This window comes from Bubalus kerabau, chromosome 2, assembly GCF_029407905.1.
Source record: "Bubalus kerabau isolate K-KA32 ecotype Philippines breed swamp buffalo chromosome 2, PCC_UOA_SB_1v2, whole genome shotgun sequence".
Classification (NCBI taxonomy): Eukaryota; Metazoa; Chordata; class Mammalia; order Artiodactyla; family Bovidae; genus Bubalus; species Bubalus kerabau.
Window position 1 is genome coordinate 134,378,028 of NC_073625.1, and position 25,401 is coordinate 134,403,428.

Here is a 25,401-nt window from a genome sequence, read left to right on the forward strand (position 1 = left end):
CATTATCTTTTAGGATCTGAAATAGCTCAGCTGGAATTCCATCACCTCCACTAGCTTTGTTTGTAGTGATGCTTCCTAAAGCCCACTTGACTTCACACTCCAGGATGTCTGGCTCTAGGTGAGTGATCACACCATCGTGGTTATCTGGGTCATTAAGATCTTAGCATAAAAATATTTATTTCACTTAACCCTTCAATTAATCCTCTCAAAAACAATTATTGAATGTCTTCCTTTTTCTATTGATTTCTGAACTCCCTTTTTACATTCAGAATGTTTCTGGGATCTTTATTTCCTTTACCAACTTCACTATCAATGCTTATACCAGTATCCAAGTCCTTGATTTACTATTAGCATTTTATAGTATACTTTCATATCTGATAGGGCAATAGGATTAGCTCTCTGACATTTTTCTTCATTTTTCACTTAGAATTTATTTTACCTGTTTTAGTCTCTTGTTCAAATTTCTGACATTTTGAAGAATTAGAATTATGTTAAATTCATAGGTGTGCTTGAGACAAACTGGTACTTATAACAGATGCAATGACACTCTCCTCATTGTGCCCATACTCTGTATTTCACTAGTTTTTAGGTTTCTTCACATGAGTGCATATATTTCTTATGAACATAGTTTAACTCTCTTCGGTATATTGTTAAAAATTATTTCTTTTATATTATTTTCTAAACAATTATTGCTACCATAAAGAAGAACCACTAATTTTAAACTATTTGTCTTAAATCTAGTTACTCTATATTCTTTTCTTATTAAGTCTAGTAATTTCTCAATTAGTTTTCCTACAAATGCAACTACATCATACTGAAAATGGGACTGTGTGGCTTCTTTTTTTTTTTTTTTTGGCTTATTTAATTTTATTTTTAAACTTTACAATATTGTATTAGTTTTGCCAAACATCGAAATGCATCCGCCACAGGTATACCCATGCTCCCCATCCTGAACCCTCCTCCCTCCTCCCTCCCCATACCCTCCCTCTGGGTCATCCCAGTGCACCAGCCTCAAGCATCCAGTATGGCTTCTTTTTTAGTATTTACTCCTCTTGTTTCTATTTCAAGTCTCACTGTATTGGTCAGAAGTTCCAGAACAATGTTATATAATAATATAGTGATAATGGGTTTCCAAATTTTAAAAAATGTTTACTTCTCTAGTGTTTCACCATAAACCATTATTTCAGCTTTCAGTTTGATGTATTTTGTTAAAACTTCTCTTTGTTCCTGCTTTTTAAAGAAACAAAAGGAAATTATTACTTTCTTTTCCATATTTATTGATATGATCTTTACTTCCCTTATTGGATTTATTGATCTATGAATTATAAAATTTCATATTAAGCCACCTCTTCATTTTTAGAATAATTTCTATTTGGTAATCATAAAATAGACTTAATATATTGTTGACTTATTTTCCCTCCTATTTTATTTACAGTTGCTATTTCATTTGAGTTCTACATCCTTGGGGCTTCCCTGGTGGCTCAGATGGTAAAATGTCTGCCTGCAATGCAGGAGTCCCGGGTTTGATCCCTGGGTCAGGAAGATCCCCTGGAGAAGGAAATGGAAACCTACTTGAATGGAGGAGCCTGGTAGGCAACAGTCTATGGGATTGCAAAGAGCCGGACATGACTGAGCTACTTCTACATCCTTAAAGTTTGTTTGCATAAGCTCACTTCTGGAACATTGTGTGTGTGTGTGTGTTAGTTGCTTAGTCGCAGCCCGCCAGGCCCCTCCGTCCATGGGATTCTCCAGGCAAGAACACTGGAGTGGGTTGCCATTTCCTTCTCCGTCTGGAACATAGTACTACCCTGAAAATATCTCTTCAGTCACTAGCCACACAGCATCAACTTTTCAGGCTTATGAAACGTTAGTGGCTTATTCAATGTCATGCAGTTAGCAGGCAGGTTAGATATTCTGGTTCTGATCTAGCATTACAAGCAAATGTCCTATTTCACTATATCAAGCCTTTCCTCCCCTGCCAATGTAAGAAAGAGATCATGTCTTCATGGCCCAGGAGACATGTCTTCTGGACCAGCTAAAAAAGAATAATATCTGGCAGCTCAGCTCTTTCAAGGGACTGAGGGGAAGTTCTTCTTCCCTTCACAAACCAGATGGGAATTCAAGAAGGGGTTGTACAAGGGGAATAAATATTACATAAGGAGGTAAGAATAACACATAGATTTGTCACCTTATTTATATTTTCTATCCTCTGGTCTTTCCATTTTTCTAGGTGAAAGAGCAGAAACCCATTTAGGTTTTCATAAAATAAATTCTGTCTAGTATGGTTATACTTCCTTCAGCAAATTCATATGCATGTAAAAGAACAGATGGGAGAAAGGAAAGAAACATAAATAACAGTAAGTCTAGTGGTCATATTAGGACCAGATGTTGTGAGACAGTTGTAATTTCTAATATTCTATTTTCTTATTGTTCTAATATGATTTAAGACTAATCCATCTGGGGGATAAAGCAGATTTTTCAAAAGTGCCTTCAAAATCTGGGCTGAGAAAATGTGATCACCATATGTATATTTTTATTTAAAAAAACATAAGTTGCTGAATGATTAAACATTTTTTCCCCATTTATTCAATAAACCTTGTGCTTGGTAACATGCTAGGTCCTGGGTGTATAGCAGCAAACATCACATACATAGTCTGTGGATTTAGAGTCAACACTTTCCTGAAAAAAAGTCTCTTAAATCCCCCATAAATTACAACGTATGTTTTTTGTATACCACCTTGTACAAAAATATGTTTTGTGTAAAGATAATAATATATTAATATATACATCAATTTAGAACACAAAATTATATACAAAATATATAAAATATATCTAGTATTTAAAATGGTGTGGATTTCCACATGTCCATGCATGTACCAGAGAGATGAAAATTTATTGTGGTCATGTCTACAGGCCACCTTAGAAATCAACACAATTGCTCAGCAAGTCTAAAACAAAAGTTTCTCTTTCAACACTGGAACATGTTGCTGTTTCTTTAGTTCTGCACTAGAGAACTGGTATTAGAGGCTATACTGCATGAACATCACACATGTCTGAATAACAGAATCACACTCAACACAGTGAGTCCATACCTACACACTGAAACCAGTTTGAGGTAACAGCAAATTCACATCTTTAATTTCATGTCTACTTTAAGCAGAAGCTCAGTAGTGGAATGTGACTGCAATATTTAAATGATTGCTTTCATCATGCTTTTACTTTTGGCTTAGTATTAATATGTATAGCTGAATTCTTGTAAATTGAACGTGATGCAACTCCACTGTACTGATTAGATGTGGAACTTCAGTTTCCTAACCTGTGAAATGAAGAGAGGATGTGTATTGAAGTGCTACTGTGAAGATTAAGGGAGTAACATGCATAAAGTCCGTAACATTGCCCTTTCCCGGATTCATGATATTAAAGTTTGCTGCTGCTGGGTTTGAGGTAACTAAAAAAATTTACATATTAATAGGTACATTTAGAAAATAAAAGAAATTTTCTCCCACAGACTGTCAATTAATTCTTTGTCAGTACAAGGGCAGTCCACTGCCATTTAAAAAAAAAACAACTCTTCATTATGCATATCATTTCCTCCCCTCCCCAGAGACACAAAATTCTATACAGTTTTACATGCATAAAAAATGCTTGGGAGTATGCTAACAATTCTTTAAGAGCAAATAATAATGGAAAATGTTGAACAATTATGCCAAAAATGATAGACACTTTCTTAAGCAATCTCCATATAAATTAATTACAATAATATATGAAGTTTTTTAAAGTGTGCAGGTTTTACTGCTATTATTTTCCTGTTATATGATAGACCGACTATGGGATCATCAACTTGAGAAAAATAAATTACGTTGTATGACCATCAAGAGCAGTCTAGTTAAAACTGTTAAAAGCTAAAAGAGGTAAGAAAACAAATTCACACAGAGTTAAGTTACCAAAAACATAAATACTAACTGTCTCATTTATATACGGTGCCAACCATGGTACTGAAACCAGGTAGGTGATGCCACATAAACTTCCATCCATGATGCCAGGTAACTAGTTACCTTAGTGATTAAGGCAAAGACTTAAGAGATAAACTGATGAAAATATTCAGAACACATGACCACTATCCTTATTTTCATGTAAATGACTTGTAAGGTTTACACAATGTCCAGTCAGTGTAAACTAGGTAACGAACAGAATGATTCACAAGAGTTAAATCTGTATTCATTAAGACTTCACAGGAAGTATAATGGAGAAGCTTTAAAACACAACATGAGAATTCTACAAAAGCCATGCAACACAACAGCTATGTGACAATATGACACAATCACCATCTAGTGCATGAAGAAAGACAGGGAAAGGAAATACCCAGTAGCATGTAACAATTACTGCTTCAATTTGTTGTTTATTTGTTAAGTCGTGTCCAACTGTTTGCGACCCCATGGACTGTAGCCCCCCAGACTCTGCTGTCCATGGAATTTCCCAGGCAAAAACACTGGAGTGGGTTGCCATTTTCTTCCCCAGGGGATCTTCCTGACCCAGAGATCAAATCCACGTCTCCTGCACTGGCAGGCAAATTATTTACCACTGAGACACCAGGGAAGCCCTGTGGTAGAGTGCTATTAAGATAGTTGCTGGGGGGGCAAACGAAAGTCCAGAACCAGTGGCTTCAGAGGAATTCTATCAATTATATAAAGAAGAGCTAATATCCTTACTTCTCAAACTATTCCAAAAAAACTGAAGAGGAGTAACACTCTCAAATTCATTCTATGAGGCCACCATTACCCTGAAACCAAAATCAAACTAATAATACTGCGAAAAAAGAAAATTACAGGTCAATATCTCTGATGAATATATATGCAAAAATCCTTGACAAAATATTAGCAACAGAATTTACAAATATATCAAAAGGATCATATACCATGATCCAGTGCGTTTTATTCAAGGGATGCAAGGATAATTAATATCTGCAGATCAGTGTGATATCCCACATTAACGAAAGGATAAAACCACATGATCATTTCAATAGATGGAGAAAAAGCATCTGACAAAATCTGGCATCCATTCACGATAAAAACTCTCAGCAAAGTTGGTATAGTGGGAGCATATCTCAACATAATAAAGGGCATCTACGACAAACCCAGGGCTTCCCAGGTGGTTCAGTTGTAAAGGATCCACCTGCCAAGCAGGAGACATGGGTTTGATCCCTGGTTTGGGAAGATCCCATGGAGAAGGAAATGCCAACCCACTCCAGTATTCTTGCCTGGCAGGATATAGTCCATGAGATCGCAAAGGACTGGACATGACTTACTGACAAAACAGCAGCAGCAGCATGATAAACCCACAGTAATATCATACTCAATGCTGAAAAGCTTTGTTTGAGCTTTTCCTCTAAAACCAGGAACAAGACAAGGATGCCCACTCTTGCCACTTCTATTTAACACAGTACTGGAAGTCCTAGCCACAGAAATCAGGCAAGAGAAAGAACTAGAAGCAAGGAAAGAAGTAAAACTCACTATTTGTAGATGCCACTGCTGCTGCTAAGTCGCTTCAGTCGTGTCCGACTCTGTATGACCCCATAGACGGCAGCCCACCAGGCTCCGCCGTCCCTGGGCTTCTCCAGGCAAGAACACTGGAATGGGCTGCCATTTCCTTCTTTAGTGCATGAAAATGAAAAGTGAAAGTGAAGTCACTCAGTCATGTCTGACTCCTAGCGACCATATGGACTGCAGCCTACCAGGCTCCTCCGCCCATGGGATTTTCCAGGCAAGAGTACTGGAGTGGGGTGCCATTGCCTTCTCCAATTTGTAGACGATACGATACTATATATAGAAAACTCTAAAGTTTCTACACAAAAATTATTAGAACATGAATTCAGTAAAGCTGCAGGATACAAGATTAGTTTATATGAGTCGGTTGCTTTTTTAATACACTAAGCAAGAGAGTTCCAGAAAAACATCTATTTCTGCTTTATTGACTATGTCAAAGCCTTTGACTGTGTGGATCACAATAAACTGTGGAAAATTCTGAAAGAGATGGGAATACCAGACCACCTGACCTGCCTCTTGAGAAACCTGTATGCAGGTCAGGAAGCAACAGTTAGAACTGGACATGGAACAACAGACTGGTTCCAAATTGGGAAAGGAGTACGTCAAGGCTGTATATTGTCAGCCTGCTTATTTAACTTACATGCAGAGTACATCATGAGAAACGCTGGACTGGAAGAAACACAAGCTGGAATCAAGATTGCCGGGAGAAATATCAATAACCTCAGATCTGCAGATGACACCACCCTTATGGCAGAAAGTGAAGAGGAACTCAAAAGCCTCCTGATGAAAGTGAAAGTGGAGAGTGAAAAAGTTGGCTTAAAGCTCAACATTCAGAAAATGAAGATCATGGCATCTGGTCCCATCACTTCATGGGAAATAGATGGGGAAACAGTGGAAACAGTGTCAGACTTTATTTTTTGGGGGCTCCAAAATCACTGCAGATGGTGATTGCAGCCATGAAATTAAAAGATGCTTACTCCTTGGAAGGAAAGTTATGACCAACCTAGATAGCATATTGAAAAGCAGAGACATTACTTTGCCAACAAAGGTTCATCTAGTCAAGGCTATGGTTTTTCCTGTGGTCATGTATGGATGTGAGAGTTGGACCGTGAAGAAGGCTGAGCGCCGAAGAATTGGTGCTTTTGAACTGTGGTGTTGGAGAAGACTCTTGAGAGTCCCTTGGACTGCAAGGAGATCCAACCAGTCCATTCTGAAGGAGATCAGCCCTGGGTGTTCTTTGAAAGGAATGATGCTAAAGCTGAAACTCCAGTCCTTTGGCCACCTCATGTAAAGAATTGACTCATTGGAAAAGACTCTGATGCTGGGAGGGATTGGCGGCAGGAGGAGAAGGGGACGACAGAGGATGAGATGGCTGGATGGCATCACTGACTCAATGGACATGAGTCTGAGTGAACTCCAGGAGTTGGTGATGGACAGGGAGGCCTGGTGTGCTGCAATTCATGGGGTCGCAAAGAGTCGGACACAACTGAGCGACTGAACTGAACTGAACTGAATAATGAGCTACTGTAAAGTAAGAAAACAACCCCATTTAAAATTACGTCAAAAAGAATAAATTATCAAGGAATATACTTAACCAAGGAGATGAAGGACCTATATTCCGAAAACTATAAAACACTGGTGAAGGATATTGAAGATAATGCAATTCCTGTCGAAATATCCAAGACATCTACAGAACTAGAACAAACAATCTTAAAATTTATATTGAACCACAAAAGATCCCAAATAACCAATACCATTTTGAGAAAAAAGAACAGAGCTGAAGTTATTAAGATTACACTACAAAGTTACAGTTATCAAATCATCAAGGTATTGGCACAAAAACAGACAGGTTCATGGAAGAAAATAAAGAGCCCAGAAATAAATTCATGCACCTATGGTTAATTAATCTACAACAAAGGAGACAAGAATATAGAACAGAGAAAAGACAGTCTCTTCAATAAGTGGTGCTGGGAAAAATGAACAGCAAAAGAATGAAATTAGAACATTTTCTCACACCATAAGCAAAAATAAACTTAAGATGAATTAAAGACCTAACTGTAAGACTGGAAAACATAAAACTCCTAGAAGAACACATAGGAAGAACAATCTCTGACATAAATTGTAACAGCGTTTTCCAGATCTGTCTCCTAAAGTCAAAGAAAAGAAAAGCAAAAGTGAAACCTAATTAAGCTTAAAAGCTTTTGCATAGCAGAGCAAACCATCAACAAAACAAAAAGACAACCTAAAGAATAGGAGAAAATATCTGCAAATGATATGACCGATAAGGGGTAACATCCAAAACATATAAAGAGCTCACATAACCCAACACCAAAAAATAAAAACAAACAAACAAACCCAAATGAGAAGTGTGCAGAAGACCTGAACAGACAATTTCCCAAAGACGACACACAGACGGCCACCAGGCACACAGAAAGACGTTCAAGCTTGTTAATCGTTAGAGAGATGCAAATTAAAACCACAACTGAGATACTACCTCACACCTGTGAGGAATGGCTATCATCAAAACACCACAAATAACAAATGTTTGTGCAAATGTGGAATAAAGGGAACCTTTGTACACTGTTGGTGGGACTGTTAATTGGTGTGGCCACTGTGGAAAACAGTATGGAGGTTCCTCAAAAAACTAAAAATAGAATTGTTATGTGATCCAGCAATTCCTTTTCTCCTGGGTATAATATCCAAAGAAAACAAAACTATAATTCAAAAATATACATGTACCCTAATGTTCATGACTATTGCATGCTTAGTCACTCAGTCACGTCTGACTCTTTGGGACCCTTTGGACTATAGCCTGCCAGTATCCTCTGTCCATGGGACTTTTCAGGCAAGAATACTGGAGTGTATTGCCATTTTCCTCCTCCAGGAGATCTTCCCAACTCAGGGACTGAACCCACATCTCCTGTGTCTCCTGCATTGCAGGCGGATTCTTTACCAGCTGAGCCATCAGGGTCATACCAACATTATTTATAACTGCCAAGAGATGGAAGCAACTTAAGTGTCCACCAACAGATGAAAACGGATGAAGATGTGGTATGTATGCCTACAATGGAATATTACTCAGCCATAGAAAGAATGAAATTTTGCTATCTGCAACAACATGGATGAACCTCAAGAGTATTATGCTTGGTGAAATAAGTCATCAAGAGTAAGAAATATTCTATGTTATCACTTACACATGGAATCTAAAAAATAAACGCCAGAATATAACAGAACAGAAACAGACTCACAAATATTGAGAACTAGCGGCTTGCAGTGTGGAGGAAGGAAGTGGAGGAGAAATATAGGAGTAGGAAGTCAAGAGCTACAAATTAATAAATATAAAATAAACAGGCTATAAGGACATACTGTTCAGCATATGAAGATAGCCAATATTTTATAAAAACTTTTAATGGGGTATAATCTAGAAAAACATTGAATTTCTATGTTGTTCACCTGAAACTAATTTAATATTGTATATCAGTCATACTTCAATAAAAAAAAGAAAAAAGCTATCTGTTGGGGATTCTGAGATTCTAAGAATGGACAGGGAAAATTAATCCATAGGAAGCTGAGATTAGATGTGAAAAATGTACGTCCATTTACTTAATTCCTTTCTGTCTACAAATCCCTCATTCCCATCACGCTAAATCTCTATATGCTAACTTCTCTTAGGTATGAAACTGAATTCAAATTCTCAGAGTGAGTATGAAACTTTAAAAAACGGTAGTAGAAAAAAAAGCAAGCAGTAATGTCAAGAAGTTTGTTAGCTGCTGCTGCGGCTGCTGCTAAGTTGCTTCAGTCGTGTCTGACTCTGTGCGACCCCATAGATGGCAGCCCACCAGCCTCCCCCATCCCTGGGATTTTCTAGGCAAGAACACTGGAGTGGGTTGCCATTTCCTTCTCCAATGCATGAAAGTGAAAGTGAAGTCGCTCAGTAGTGTCCGACTCTTGGACTACCCCATGGACTGCAGCCCACCAGGTTCCTCTGTCCATGGGATTTTCCAGGCAAGAGTACTGGAGTGCGGTGCCATTGCCCTCTCTGGACGTTTGTTAGAGAGGAACCTTATCATTCATTCTTCAGAGATAGATTCCATTAGTAAATTCTCAAAATGGCCAGGATTCAATTCACTACAAAATGTTAAAACTCCAAAATGAACCAATGAGCATGACATGGTTAGTGCTCTCAAGTAGTATACAGATATTTGCTGAGTGCTTACTATGTACTCGGAGAAGGCAATGGCAACCCACTCCAGTACTCTTGCCTAGAAAACCCCATGGATGGAGGAACCTGGTAGGCTGATAGTAGGCATTGTTCTAAATGCCTTCATGTATTTGGCATTTAACCTTCATTATAGTATTATGATGTAGGTACTGTTATTATCCCTCTTCTACAAACAAGGAATTATGTATTAACCCAGAGAGGCCCGGCATGCTGCAGTCCATGAAGTTGCAAAGAGTCAGACACAACTTGGTGAATGAACAAGACACTATTTAACCTAGACAGGTAAATAATTTTGCTATTACAAAACTAGTAATTTTGATAGTCTGGTTTCAGAGCACATGCTCTTAGCCATTGTGACATGTATTTAGGAAAAGAAAAATTAAACAAGCCTACATACACTGACCATATTTTATGGATTTTCTAAGACTGTTCTGACTTTAAATATTCTGTACAGTTGTTAAGACTACTTGACCCCATTGTGACTGGGGAAAAATATTATCTGCAAGAGGAATGTACTCAACAGATTTATGTATCTGATATTTAAACTTAACAAAACACCATCACACGACCCATTTAGCTGTGCTTTAGTCACTGCACATCAGTTGATCATTTAGCTGTATATAAGTAGTGTCTGTGAACAACACAAGGCTTTAGGCTCTCATTGCATAGAAACAGTCAAAATTATTCACAGTGATTTTGAGTAAATCTTAAGTCCTACAATATCACTAAGAAAGTTGAAAGTTGGTCCCTTATACTGAAGAGAAAACAAACTACCAGTCTCTGAACCATAACATTACTAATATTATAGACTGCTTTGAATTTTACTACCACTGTTAATTGTCAGTTACAGAAACTGCTTTGATAAAGTCATGTCCAACTTTTACAATTGGTATATAGAAAAAGAATACAAATATCACTTTCATAAAATACTTTAAGATGCTGCCTATCAAGGTATCAATTGCAAAAAAAAAAAAAGAAGCCACTAGATTTTAAGGAAATCTTCATATGGAAAATAAAATGATGTTACTATTAATCTTCGCAATAAGTATAAAAGGACAATGTGAAAATATAATTTTTCCTTTCTTTGCTGTCATATGTAGTTTGATTTCATACTGACTTTACAATAGTGCCTAATTTCAATCTTTTTCCCAATAATTTTTACCTTTAATGCTGATTTACTTTTGATGACATGTTCCATAAATCTATATTCCAAAATAGTAGGTTATTTGGCAGAAAACTCGAAGGATTTTGTACCTGTCAAGAGGTTAACCTCCTAAGGAAAAAACCCAACACACACACAATTCACTTGCTTTCAGGCTAAAGGCAATCAATTGTTTCAAAATGCAATAGTACTTTCAGGTCTAGACCTGCAGTAAGTCCATCAGAAAAGCACTTGGAAAAGCATGATCTGTCAAAGAAGAACAACAGAAATCTGCTTAGCTTGCTGAAAAAGGAAATACATAATCAAAATAATTCTACATAATATCTCGTTACCTGAACGGTTTGCTGGTTAAAACCTATTCAAAAGTTGGAAGTGAGTGATTTGAACATTTATAGAAACAACAAATCAATAGCATACACATCAGGAAACACCACTGTTTCCTGATTAAGGACAATTAGTTTTGTCATCTTTTCATATATTTTTACGCACAACAGAGGACAGACACATCTAGAAAAAAGAGCCTTACTATGCCTCTAGAATTATGTTTCTAAGATTAGAATGTATTTTCTGAAAACCAACTAGTGGGATGGGTTACCAAAGGAAATTATGGGACATATTTTCCTAGAAGTCTTTAACTAAAGTAAGGAAGATTGCCAATGGCTATTAAGGGTGCTGAGACAGGTTTGCGAGCCTTCAAAACCCTGGCAACTGGAGTGCAACGGATGATCTACTCTCAATGTCTGTCAGAAACTTAACTGCTCTCAGTGCCAGCAACCAAAAAGGGCACGCCTGCTGTAAGTTTGATCCTCCCAAGTCCCTGACAGTTTTGGAGAGAAAGCAAAAAATCTTTCCAGTCCATTCTTTTCTGATGGCAGTTTTTTCCTGTCAGAATTTCACAGAAGGGCCTTCAAATACGTGCAAATTTGTAAACAAGTAGATAAAAGAGATTTTCTCTTCTGAAGATAATAATAAACTGAGATAGGCCATCTTCCCTCTAGGGAATGGCTTACTTACTCTTCTCTGAAATAAAAAATAGGCTTTAAAATGCTAGGAATCAAACAAGTGCTAAGAGGTCAAGATCTAAGGCCAAAGAGCTAGATAGAACCTAGATTCTCAGACTCCTGATTCAGCGTTCTTCTAGGAAATAGCTATTCCTAACCTATCAATCTTTGTTAAACATGTCTACAAACATCAATAGAAATATGCAACTAGTTTACTTATAGAAAAATATCTCCTATAATTTGAATCTCTACACAGTAAATGATCAACTAAGACTGACACACAGCAATTTATTAATTTTCAGATAGTTTAAAGTATACAGCTACTAACTGATAGATAAGTGTTTTGATCCCCAATTATGATTCCACTGCAAAAATATCACTTACTGATCACCTACTTTTGGGTAATGGCAAGCCACTCCAGTACTCTTGCCTAGAAAATCCCATGGACGATGAGCCTGATAGGCTGCAGTCCATGGGGTTGCCAGGAGTCAGACATGACTGAGCGACTTCACTTTCACTTTTCTCTTTCACACTTTGGAGAAGGCAATGGCACCCCACTCCAGTATTCTTGCCTGGAGAATCCCATGGATGGAGGAGCCTGGTAGGCTGCAGTTCATGGGGTCACTAAGAGTTGGACACAACTGAGCTACTTCACTTTCACTTTTCACTTTCATGCATTGGAGAAGGAAATGGCAACCTACTCCAGTGTTCTTGCCTGGAGAATCCCAGGGACGGGGGAGCCTGGTGGGCTGCCGTCTAAGGGGTGGCAGAGAGTCGGACATGACTGAAGCAACTTAGCAGCAGCAACTTTTGGGTACTATGCTAGGTGCTAAGGATACAAGAATGAACACAGTCTCCTCCTGTTAAAAAAAATTTTATGCTTAAAATTATCCTCATAATATTGCTTTAAATCTCTATAATGCTTTATAAGATGCATCTCTCTACAGAATTTTACTAACCCCTGGTGAGTTTGGCAAGAGAATATCATCAGAACAGAATGTTTCTATCCTAATGCAGCTATTTTTACATCACAACACTGACTTCCTTGGTTTCCACTACACAAATATTTAAAATCTGAAGTGTACCAGATAAAGTGTACCAGATAAGCATGGTCTGTAAGAATACTTAACTTCTACCTTTTTTAAAATCCCACACTTATTTCAAATGGTAATGCTGGCCCTAACACAGCGATTCCTTTGTAACAATTCCAATTAATATTAATACTAAAAGATACTAAAACTTAACCTCTTATAAATGACTGTAATTTAGATAAACTATCAAGCTAACTAGCAAAATGATATGTCAGACCAAACGCTGAAGTGTGTTATTCCTGTAACTAGGTATAAATTTAAAATAATTAGTATGTATATATTTTCTTTTAAATAATTGTATAGAACTTGGATTACTTAAATTATCTCATTAATTATATGAGTTACTATAAAGTAGCATATTAAAGAGCGGCAAAGATGTGATATGGTCTGCCTCCTTTCCCCTATAGACAAATACAAAGTAGCAGTTTGGGATTGGAATTTGGTCTTTCAGCCATCCAAACCAAAGCATTATAATCCATTCTAAAAACAGTTTCACTGTAAGAAACATTAAACTTGAAGAAAAAGCTCTAAGCCACCACTTCTATTATAAACTTAGAAACTTTTTATTATTTTGACATTAAACTCCTCAAACTGTATAGTTGAGGACAGGGAGAGAGAACACATAAAAATTTGTTAACCAGTATCAACTGATTCATATTAATAAAGGATTAAATACAAATAACGTACGTGGCTATAAAACATTATCAGTTTATCTAAGGCTGAATAACCTTTCTGAACAATGGAAACCACAAGCCTTTAAGTCGAATCCTTAGACTTCACTGTGTGTTGCCTCATGCTTCTTTTTTACACCCTTAGGACTTCAGTTTCTCCTAACCACTATTTTTAATTTTTATTACAGTATCTTTTCTTAAAAGATAATTAATAAAGTTCACTTTAAACATAAGCTTAAGGGACTTCCCCGGTGGTCCAGTGATTAAGATTCTGTGCTTCCACTGCAGGGGGTGTGGGTTTGATCCCTGATTGGGGTACTGAGATCCCACATGCCCTGCGGTGTGGCCAAAAAAAAAATATATATATATATATATATATATATATATATATAAATGATACGCTAATGTCATTAAAAAATTAAAAACAAAACAAAGACATAAACTTAAGGGAAAACTCAGACAAGTCAATTTGATTTATACAAAAATAAGATTGGCATCAAGAAACTTCAGCAGAGATATTGTTACACTGTGTCACCAAATAAATAAAGGTTACCAAATAAATAAAGGTTAAAATAAACACATAAAATTAAGATACAATGCTCCCAGAGAAAAATATCAATAACTTCAGTTTGCTAACTGATACCTGTAACTGCTAATCTGATGTCGAGAACAATCTTCTGCAATTGGTCCTGACCAGAGGTAAACTTCCTATATCTCCTGGAAATTACTAAATAAAATTACTACTTACTAAATAATTTTTACTAAAATTTACTAAATAAAAAAACTCCCTGAATTTTAAGGTCTGGCAAACAGAGACTTCACCAAAATCTGAGTCTTTTTTGTAAATTATCCTTAGTTTTAATCTGTTCCATTTTTTTGGAATGGCCAAGTCTGATTTTACTGATCTTTGGCGATGGTATAAGGTCATCAGTTCAGATTCTCCCTTCCTCCATATTATGTATTATGATATATAAATAGCTTGATACTTGCTATCCTGTCATGGTGGCTTAGTCACTAAGTCATGTCCGACTCTTGGGACCCATGGACTGTAGCCCACCAGGCTCCTCTGTCCATGGGATTTTTCCAGGCAAGAATACTGGAGTGGTTTATCATTTCCTTCTCCAGGGGATCTTCCCCACCCAGGGATCAAACCTGGGTCTCCTGAACTACAGGGAGATTCTTTACTGACTGAGCTACCAGGGACACCCCTGTCATGGTTCAAACTTCAAGGCATAATTACTTCCCAGGCTGGTTAACTAACACCTGGGTGTTTGACAGTGGAATAAGGTTCTAAGAAAATGAAACTAAAAGCCACGTGGTTCTTGGTCCCTAGTCACACCTGTAAAGTTAGCAGTCAGCAAAGTGGAAAACAGGATATATTACATAAACTATCTTTTTTCTTATCTTAGATAAGTCCACTCATGAGATCTAACACTTTCAAAGGGGAAAGGAAATGAACATGTATTAGGCATCTGATCCTGGCCAAAACTTTCCAGGATCTACACTCATTTAATTCAACAAAAACAAAAACAATAACAACTCTGTTGAGTAGTAATTACTCTCATTATACATATTAAGAAATCTGTCCAAAGTAATTCTGCCAGTAAGCATAGAAGCCAGGGTTTGAACCAAGGAGGTTCTGCTGCTGCTGCTGCTAAGTCGCGTCAGTCGTGTCCGACTCTGTGCGACCCCATAGACGGCAGCCCAGCAGGAGGTGCAGATTTTCCAAAGTCAGTATTTTTAGTACTCACAGGTTTTTAAGGCTAAAGCACTGAGCAGTACCATGTAGAGCATTCAGTACAATTTCTCTATTACAGGTGAGGAAACTGAGGCCCCAAAAGATTGAGACTTGCCCAAGGACACACTCTTGTGGTGAGGTTAGGATCTGAATTCTCATCTCCTGATTTCTAGTACAGTTCTGTGTTTAATTATTTGTGTGGAGGGGTGTGTGTGTGTGGGGGGGAGTTTGAGTGTCACTCTTGATATAATTTATATGTTCTTTAGAACATCCCAAATGTCTCCAATTAAAATACATGTGTGTGGCAGGTTAGGGGTGTATATTTTTAGTGAACAAATATAGTATAAAAACTCAATAGGCATTTGTAAATTATTGTTGTAAAGAAGTCTGTTGTGAATATATTTATTCAGTGAATAACTCTATTATGTACTGGCTACTGTGCTTGACAATGAGAACATAACTGTGTAAGATAAAACCCCTAGCGTTCTCATGAAATTTATATCTTGGTGGAAGATACAGACAAATAAATTGGCAATTGCCAATGCACTGAGTCAATGCTCTGACAGTAGGAGCACAAGATGTTATGGGAACAGGAAGCAAGGGCACCTGACCCAGACTAGACTTTTCAAAGGAATTGATATGAAAAATGAGGAGTCAGCCAGTTAAACAAGGGGTATGGAGTGTGCAAATGTCTCATGAAAAGCAAATAGCACTGGCACGTGAAGCAGGAAAAGGCCAAGGGAGCTGTAGGAAGAAAAAGGAGAGATGAAATTAGAAGAAAAGAAACAAATCATACAGGTCTTAGAAAGCAAGGGCTTTACAATCGTGTCTATTAGAATTACCTGGGGAACTTAAACAGATGTCTGGGCTCCATCTCAGACCAATTAAACCAGAATCTCCAGGAAGGAGACCCTGGCACTGATATTTTTAAAAAGCTAACTAGATGATTCTAATATGTGGCCAGGATCAAAAACCACTGTTTAAGCTATAGGGGGAATTAAACACATCCATTTATTACTACAAATAAGGGAAAAGGTGATCTATGGGCTCTAGTTTCTTTATAAAAAAGCAGGCTGAAAAAAAAAAAGCAGGCTGGAGCAAGTTAGAGGTAGCATAATAAAACGAAAGGAGTCACAAAGCATTCATTTTGTCAATGAGTCTGTCACCTGATACTTGTCTGACCTTAGATTAAAATGTCATTTCTCAGAGACAGCAATAATGCCTTCTCTACAGGATTGTTTTGTAGCTCAAGATAAACATACTTAAAAAAACAGCTCAATAACTATACTAATATAAACCTTGATTTTCTAAGATGCATGCTTCTAAACTTGCACAAATTTAAGGATCATAAATATTTTCAGAGATAAAATCTTTTATGATGCTTAAGAAACACATTTCATTTACAGAATCACCCCTCCTTTGAAATTCAAGATATTTAAATAATAAAATAGAGAAGTGATCCTTTTAATGCTATTTTTGTTGCTAAAGAGATCAAACAGGATTAAGTTAGCCCTTTTCAAATAAACAGATCAACAGAGCAAATGACTTTTAAATGGTAATAGTAAATGTTAAAAATTCTTAATTCAATAAAGGAAACAAGCGAACTCTTTTAGGAAATGTATGACCTATTTTACCATTTAAGTATTTTACTTGTAAATTTACCTTTTTTTTTTTTAAGGCAATACTTATTTGGGATGGAGAGGCTCTTATACTGACAGGAAGGAAACTCTGCTTTAAGATGAGGTTGTTCCCAGGCAAAGCCATTGATTGCTCTTTTACAGTCCTCCTTTCACATATATCTAGCCCATGAGAAGATACACTCTCGCAGTAATTCTTGGGTTTACAGCATTTGTATTTAGTGACATCTCCTTAATGTTACATCTAACTTACTAAAAATTGAGAAAAAAAACTTTAGACATATAAAAACACTGTTCTGCATTTATATGTGGTTCATTTTTAATTCTTGAACTAAACTGATTGGAATGTCTTTCAAACTTTATATTCATAAAATCAATGATAAAATATTAAGTTAATATTCATTCATTTTCTTTTTATTTCCCCCATGATGCTATGACTGTTAGCATGTGCTATCACTTCTTTCAATCATCTATTTCGTGATTTTAATAGGAAAACACTCTATTTTACAATGATGGAAAAACCTATAAGAAACTTTTGAAAAAACTTAGATGAAATTTAATTTTATCCAAAAAGGTGAGATGAGAAAACTCAGAAAACCAAACAAAATACCCCCCACCCTACCCACCCCCCCACAGGGCCCTCTTCAGATAATTCTGGCTGATGACACTGCAGAACAGTTAATCTGATAATTAAAATTTTCCAGAACATGTGATGTTTAGATAGAGATCTATGCTGTCAACCAGAATTCAATGATTCAGTCTTGAAAAATGTTAAAACTTGAATACAGACATATTAACAAATTCTTACACTACAGTTGCTTCTAGGATCCATTAATAAAGACGTGCTGTGATTTATACAAATTAAATTAGCAACGTGGTATCTTAAGTATTTTGTAGGTCTTTCCTTAACAACACGCAATCCAGTACATAAACAAATTTTGTACAGTGCAATGTAAGCAAATACCCAGAGAACCAGCTTCTGAGCAGGAAAACATGCGACCGGTATTGCCCACAGTGGTTCAAATGTGGCCATAGTAATTACCCGATGACTTGAGTTAACAGAAGTTTACCTACCCAAGTTTTCCAGGGGTTCTCCCAGGCCTCACAAACTACGATTCAAAACATCATCTAGCAAACCAATGTACTGCATATGCCCAAAGGCGCAGTGCTGGAATGAGGAAGCTTCACCAAACGAAATCACAACTCTACTTCATTAAAAAATACGAAGGCTGTTTTTCACAGAAGCCCCTCTTATTGCGCTCCCCTTACCCTTTATATAACTACGTAAACAGCTTCCCAATTACTGACATCCAAAACAGCTTTCGATTCCTAAGCCTGGTAACTAGCCATCATCACCACTATTCCTTTAGCATCCTAAAATAAACCCCTCAAGCCGCGATCAAAACACACTGGCTGAACGTCTGGTGTTTACACAGTCCAATTCTGGGCGCTACCCTACCTTTCCGAGCCACTTAGGAGCTATGAAGCAGGCATCACATACTAGACTTACTAAAGACACAAATCGCGAGACAATGTCTCAGGTCTATGAATGAAATATCCAATACGTTTATACGTTTGATTGTCTCAGTTAAAAGGAAAAAAACAACTTCGAGAGGAAGGGTGGGAGAGGAACTATGGGCTACGGGGATGTAGCCTTCCAAGCCCCAGCCGGGCGATTTAAACCCAGTATGAGGCAAACGCAGGGTCGCCGGGCTGGCGCGGTCGGAGTCCTCGGGCGTGACAGCCCCTCAGGAAGAGCTCACGGTTTGGCACCCGGGATCGCTCACGCCGCGGTGCTCGCGGGTCGGGTGGATGTGCAAGGGCGCGGGGGACCTAGCCATCGCGGCCGGGGCGGCGGCCCTGGGCGCACTTCCTCAGTCTCTAGCCGCCCCATCCCCAAAAATGGGAGAGGAAGGAAACGAAGAGCGAGGCGGCGGCCAGAGGGAGAAAAGAGGGAGCGGCGAGCCCTCGCCTCTGCATCTGGGTGAGGCCAGCGGCAGGCGGAGGAGAGCGGGGATCGCAGGCGAACTCTCCTGCGGGCCGAAGCTGGAAGAGACGACGGGCGGGCAGCCCCCGCCCAAGACGGCGGGCGCGCCCGAGAGTCCCCGGCACCCACCCGGCCCCATCCCGACCGCGCCCGCTCCCGGCCTGTCCGCGTTCTACTCACGCTCGGGGCTCCTCGAAGCTCCGCGGCTCTAACCGCATCGGGTCCCAGCCCCGCGGGCGGCGGCGGCGGCGGCGCCGAGGGAGAGGAGAGCGGGCGGCACAGCCCCCGCCTCCCGGCCCCTCTCCCCCGCCGCTCCGGAGCTGCCCGGCCGGGCCCGAGCCCTGCCTCGCCGGCGGCCCCAGCCCCAGCGGCCGCGGCGGCAGCAGCCCGAGACCTCAGCGGCCGCAGCGGCGGCACCGGAACTGCCGCTTTCTCCTTCTCGCTGCCTCTCCTAGCTAGCCCCCGCCACACGCCCCCGCCCCCGTCTCCTTTCTCTGTCACCCCTGTTTTTTTTTCCTTTTGTTTCCAGAATAAACTTTATTGGTCTCTTTTTCCGCTCACATCGTGTAAACAAACAACGAACTCTTCCCCACCCCCTCGACTCCCCCCTCCTCGGGTAGAGGAGGGTAAGAGCTGAGGAGGGGCCGAGCCTACTGTGCCCCGGAAGCAGAGGACCAAACGAGGGGAAGTGAAACTGCGGAGACCAGGAGGGGGAAGTGGGCAAATCGGGTAACAGTGTGCTAGTGCGCCTGCGCTTTGGTTTTGTGCCCGAAGTTTGAGTGGCTTTGTGGCTCATTTTCGTGCCGCGCTGGTATTTAACGCTGTCGTCTTTTGCAGTGGCGAGGCTGTTTTGCCATCTTGTGGAGGCATAGGTGTACGAACAGCAGGGATGCGTATCGGGAGCAAGCGGGTCCATTCACTTTTACGCCCATAGAGGAAATGAGACTTACTCTCGTCTAGGGGCGAGGGAAGGGGACGTAGTGGCTAACCGCCTCTGTCAGTGGCTAACCAGAAATGGATATCGATACTAGAAAGAAGGCCTTTTACAAAACGTTGCTTCGCGTCCTTTTGCCAACGTAAGGTTAAGTTGTAGCCCGTCCCGAAAGAGGAATGCGCTGCCATAGCCCTCTGCAATACTTTGACTCACTCAGGGAGACCTTTTGCAATGTCCTTTTTTCAGATCTGAATCAGCTTGTAGGATTCCATTCTGACCATTCAGAACACGTGCTTTTCTCGCGTAGTGCCCACGGAGACTTTAAAAAAACCATTTTGGTTCCAGATTCGATGCAGGGTGGTGGTTTGATACTGCGTGCCATAGAAGCTTCTTTTTGCTGGAGAGTTATAGAATCTGTTACGTTTTGAGATCACTACTGATAAGGGTCAGGTTTTAGGCGTGTTTCTCCCCCTAGCGGCCTTTCATTGTATTAAAAAGACGTAGAAACAGTGATTAGCAGAAATCTGCAATACAAGTCCTCAAACTCGGGCCCTCTCTTGCATTTTAAGTGGAGGACTTGAAAGTGACCCGCCCTGGAGATGTTACGGTCCAGCTTGTCATTCAGTGCAGAAAGCTGACCGATAACCAGTTTTGTTCAAACACCACACATGCTTACCAATCCTAAAAAAGAACCATTCCTTTATGTGGTCATAGTTTCGTTTGACTGTTTCTGTATTTCCTGTGCTTTCTGTCTTTTCTTAAGCTCTGGTTTTCATCTCATATTTCAGGGGTCTAAGTTTCTAAATATTTTTCTTGAACCAGTGTTTTTCAGCACTTTCAGAACACTGTGTTACTGAAGAGAAAGGAATTTAAACAAACAAAAAGCAATGATATTGAATTACTAGTCAAAGGAAACATTAAGGCAGCATTTCCCAAATTTGTGTTCCCAGGCCCAGAGTTTAGTGAGATTTTAATAGGTGGTCCTTAGTGGGGAAAAATTGCGGTAAATACATGTTTTTTTCTAAAATTTATTTTAATAGAAAGATGGTACATGTGTTATATGATTTTTGTTATGTGATAACCTGCCTTTTGGGCTTCCCTGATACCTCAGTTGGTAAAGAATCCGCCTGCAATGCAGGAGACACTGGTTAGATTCCTTGGTCAGAAAAATCCACTGGAGAAGGGATAGGCTACCCACTCCAGTATTCTTGGGCTTCCCTGTTGCTCAGCTGGTAAAGAATCTACTTGCAATGTGGAAAACCTGGGTTCGATCCCTGGGTTGGGAAGATCCCCTGGAGACTGGAAAGGCTACCCTCTCCAGTATTCTGGCCCAGAGAATTCCACAGACTGTTTAGTGCATGGGGTCACAAAGAGTCCGAGAGGACTGAGTGACTTTCACTTTCTTCCGCTTTTCAATCTGCCTTTAAGAAATTACGTGTCACAACATGTGTCATGCTTCCCAGGTGGCGCTGGCGGTAAAGAACCTGCTTGCCAGTGCAGAAGACTTGAGACTCAGGTTCCATCCCTGGGTTGGGGAAATCCCCTGGAGGAAGGCATGGCAATCCAGTCCAGTATTCTTGCCTGAAGAATCACATGGACAAAGGAGCCTGGTGGATTGCAGTCCATGGCGTCGCAAAGAGTCGGACACAACTAAAGCAACTTAGAACGCATGCAGGTCACAACAGAAAATGTTATACCTGGTACTTGTGTGATTACGCAATGGTACAGGATTAACGTTTACTGCTGAAGTCACAATTGCTGTATTTGGTTTATATGGTGATCATTGATATGTTGTCTGCTTTATCTTGCTTCTGAAGGTGTCTGCACTGTTCTTCAGTGTTTATGTTAGGCCTCTATATGATCAAATGTGTTGCTTAAGGTCTTGAGACTGAAAGAAGAATGTTTTACAGGAATAATTGAAATTGTGATTCTCAGACTGTAAGACAAAAAAATGGAATACTTTAGAATTAAAGAGCTGTTTTCTAAAGTAAAGAGGTAGAATGTCCAAGGTGACACTGTTGTTCCATTCTAACACATTGGAGGTATTTAATAATAGTTACTTGCCTTTTGGTTTTTTTCCATTGAAAATAAAGATAACTGATACTCAAATGTGTATTGTGCACTGAAACATACTCGTAACAAACACTGAAATTACAGCTAAGCTTTGAAGTCATTTGGAAACAAGAGTCAACTTGATTATGAAGCAATATACTCTGGATTTATAAAATTGACAAGTCAAACAATAAAAACACACCAAAGGAAAACAAAAATGAACTACCATGTAGCACTTACTAGTTTGGTTATGATCAGAAAACATACTTTTAAGATTTCAGTTCTTTTCTATTTGTTAAGATTTATTTTGCTTGCGTATCCTGGTAAATGTCCTTTTGTTGCTTACTCGCTAAGTCGTGTCTGACTCTTGAAACTCCTTGGACTGCAGCACGTCAGGCTTCCGTCTTTAACTGTCTCTGGGAATTTGCTCAAATTCATGTCCATTGAGTCAGTGATACTATCCAGCGGTCTCATCCTCCATCACCCCCTTCTCCTCCTGCCCTCAATCTTTCCCAGCATCAGGGTCTTTTCCAATGAGGCAGTTCTTTGCATCAGGTTGCCAAAGTATTGGAGCTTCAGCTTCAGCATCTGTCCTTCCAATGAATATTAAGGGTTTGATCTCCTTGCTGTCCAAGGGATTCCTGAGTCTTCTCCAGCGCTGCAGTTCAAAAGCATCAGTTCTTCAGCCCTCAACCTTCTTTATGCTACAACTCTCATATCTTTACATGACTACTGGAAAAACCATAGTTTTGACTATATGGACTTTATTGGCAAAGTGATAGCTCTGTCTTTTAATATGATGTCTAGGTTTGTCATAGCTTTTCATCCAAGAAGCAAGTATCTTTTAATTCCATGGCTGCAGGCACCATCCACAGTGATATTAGAGCCCAAGAAAATAAAATCTGCCACTGTTTCCATTTTTCCCCATCTATTTGCCATGAAGTGATGGGACCAGATGCCATGATCTTGGTTATGTTTTGAAGCCAGCTTTTTTGCTCTCCTTTTTCAGTTTCATCAAGAGGCTCTTTAGTTCTTCTCTTTCTGCCATTATGGTGGTGTCATCTGCATATCTGAGGTTGCTGATATTTCTCCTGGCAATCTCGATTCCTGCTTGTGATTCATCCAGCCTGGCATTTCACATGATGTACTCTACATCTAAGTTAAATGAGGAGGGTGACAATATACAGTCTTGACAAACTCCTTTCCCAATTTTGTACCAGTCGGTTATTTCATATCTGGTTCTAACTGTTGTTTCTTGATCTGCACACAAGTTTGTACCCCTATAACAGAACATTTTATGTGTGTTATTGGGTGCAATGTTCTACGTCAATCATGGCAACTTAGTTGATAATGTTAGGTCTTCTATATCCTTACTGGATTTCTGCAGTAGTTCTATCAGTTTCTGAGAGAAGAGCATTGATGTCTCCAGCTATAATTGTGGCTTTGTCTATCTCTCCTTTCGCTTCTGTGTATTTTTGCTTTACATATCTTAAAGCTCTCTTGTTAGCTGTATATACATTTAGACTTATGTGTTTTTGATGAATTGACTCTTTATCATTATGTGCTATCTTAATCCCTTGTAATATCCTTGATCTGAAATCTATTTTTTCTAATATTAATGTAGTCACTCCACCTTCTTTGGTTAGCATTTGCATGATATATGTATTTCCTATCTTTTATTTATCTATATTGTTATATTTAAAATGAATTATTTGTAGACAACACATAAGACTCTCTTTTTAATCCAGTCTGATAATCTCTGTAATTTCTGTATTTAGATTATTTACATTTAATATTAATATAATTGTTGATAAGATTGTATTTAGGCCTACTATTTTATTGTTTATTTTCTGTTTGTTCTCTATATTTTTCTATTCCTACTTTCCTACCTTTTTATGGATTATTTGAATATTTTTAATAGTACATTTTAATTAGTTGGGATATTGCCTTTTTGGATACAAATATCTCTTTGTATTTTTTTTAATAGTTGCTCTGTGGCTTACAATATATATACATAAGCTTTCACAGTCCACTGAGTGTATTACATCACTTCAAGTAAAATGTGGAAAGACTCCTTGCAGTCACAGAGGTCCCTCTTTGCCTCACTCGCTGATCTTTAAGGTATAATTGGTATATGTATAAATTTATATATGTGGAAACCCCATTAGATAATTTTATAAGTTTTGCTTTCAACAGTTAGCCAGGCATACTGTATTTTATCATGTTTCATTTTATTGTACTTTGCAAATATATCCTTTTTTTTTTTTTTTTACAAATAGAAGGTTTGTGATAACCATGAGTTAACAAGTATATTGGTGCCATTTTTACAATAGCATTTGCTTACTCCATGTCTCTGTGTCGCATTTTGGTAATTCTCATATTTCAAATTTTTTCAATATTAGTATATTGCGATCTGTGTTCTGTGATCTTTGTTGTTACTGCTCTCATGGAAGGCTTAGATGATGGTTAGCATATTTTAGTAATAAAGTATTTTAAAATTAAGCTATGCATTAGTACATTTTTGATATGCTATTGCACATTTAATAAACTATAATATTTCATGTAAACAGAACTTTAATATGCAGTGGGAAACCAAAAAATTGATTTGACTTGCTTTATTGTGATATTTGCTTTATTGAGGTGGTTTAGAACTGAACCTACAATATCTCTAAGACATTTCTGTACATATTTTAGAGAGCCTGTGTGGAAAAAAAAATAACCTTTTTGACTTACCCATCCATTTCCATTTCTCTTCTTTCATTCCTGAAAACCCATGTTTCCTTCTGGTATTATTCACTTTTCAGTCAGTTCAGTCGCTCAGTTGTATCCGACTCTTTCCGACCCCATGGACTGCAGCACGCCAGGCCTACCTGTCCATCACCAACTCCCAGAGTTTACTCAAAGTAATGTCCATTGAGTCGGTGATGCCATCCAACCATTGCGTCCTCTGTTGTCCCCTTCTCGTCCTGCCTGCAGTCCTTCCCAGCACCAGGGTCTTTTCAAATGAGTCAGTTCTTCACATCAGGTGGCCATAGTATTGGAGTTTCAGCTTCAGCATCAGTCCCTCCAAAGAATATTCAGGACTGATTTTCTTTAGGATTAACTGGTTTGATCTCCTTGCAGTCCAAGGAATTCTCAAGAGTCTTTTCCAACACCACAGTTCAAAAGCATCAATTCTTCGGCACTCAACTTTCTTTATCGTCCAACCCTCACATCCATACATAACTACTGGAAAAACCATAGCTTTGACTAGAGACGGACCTTTTTTTGGCAAAGTAATGTCTCTACTTTTTAATATGCTGTCTAGGTTGGTCATAACTTTCCTTCCAAGGAGTAAGCGTCTTTTAATTTCATGGCTGCAAT

The 25,401-nt window shown here is 38.8% G+C and overlaps 1 protein-coding gene across 1 annotated transcript in view; it reads right to left on the reverse strand.

Annotated features, from left to right (window-relative positions):
* PIK3CA (phosphatidylinositol-4,5-bisphosphate 3-kinase catalytic subunit alpha) overlaps positions 1–19,514 on the reverse strand; it is an 86,110-nt gene extending 66,596 nt beyond the window's left edge. Inside the window, exon 1 of the mRNA XM_055568990.1 lies at positions 19,233–19,514. The gene's annotated coding sequence lies outside the window, so the exon portion shown is untranslated. The remainder of the gene's footprint in view (positions 1–19,232) is intronic.
* Positions 19,515–25,401: the final 5,887 nt, after the last annotated feature.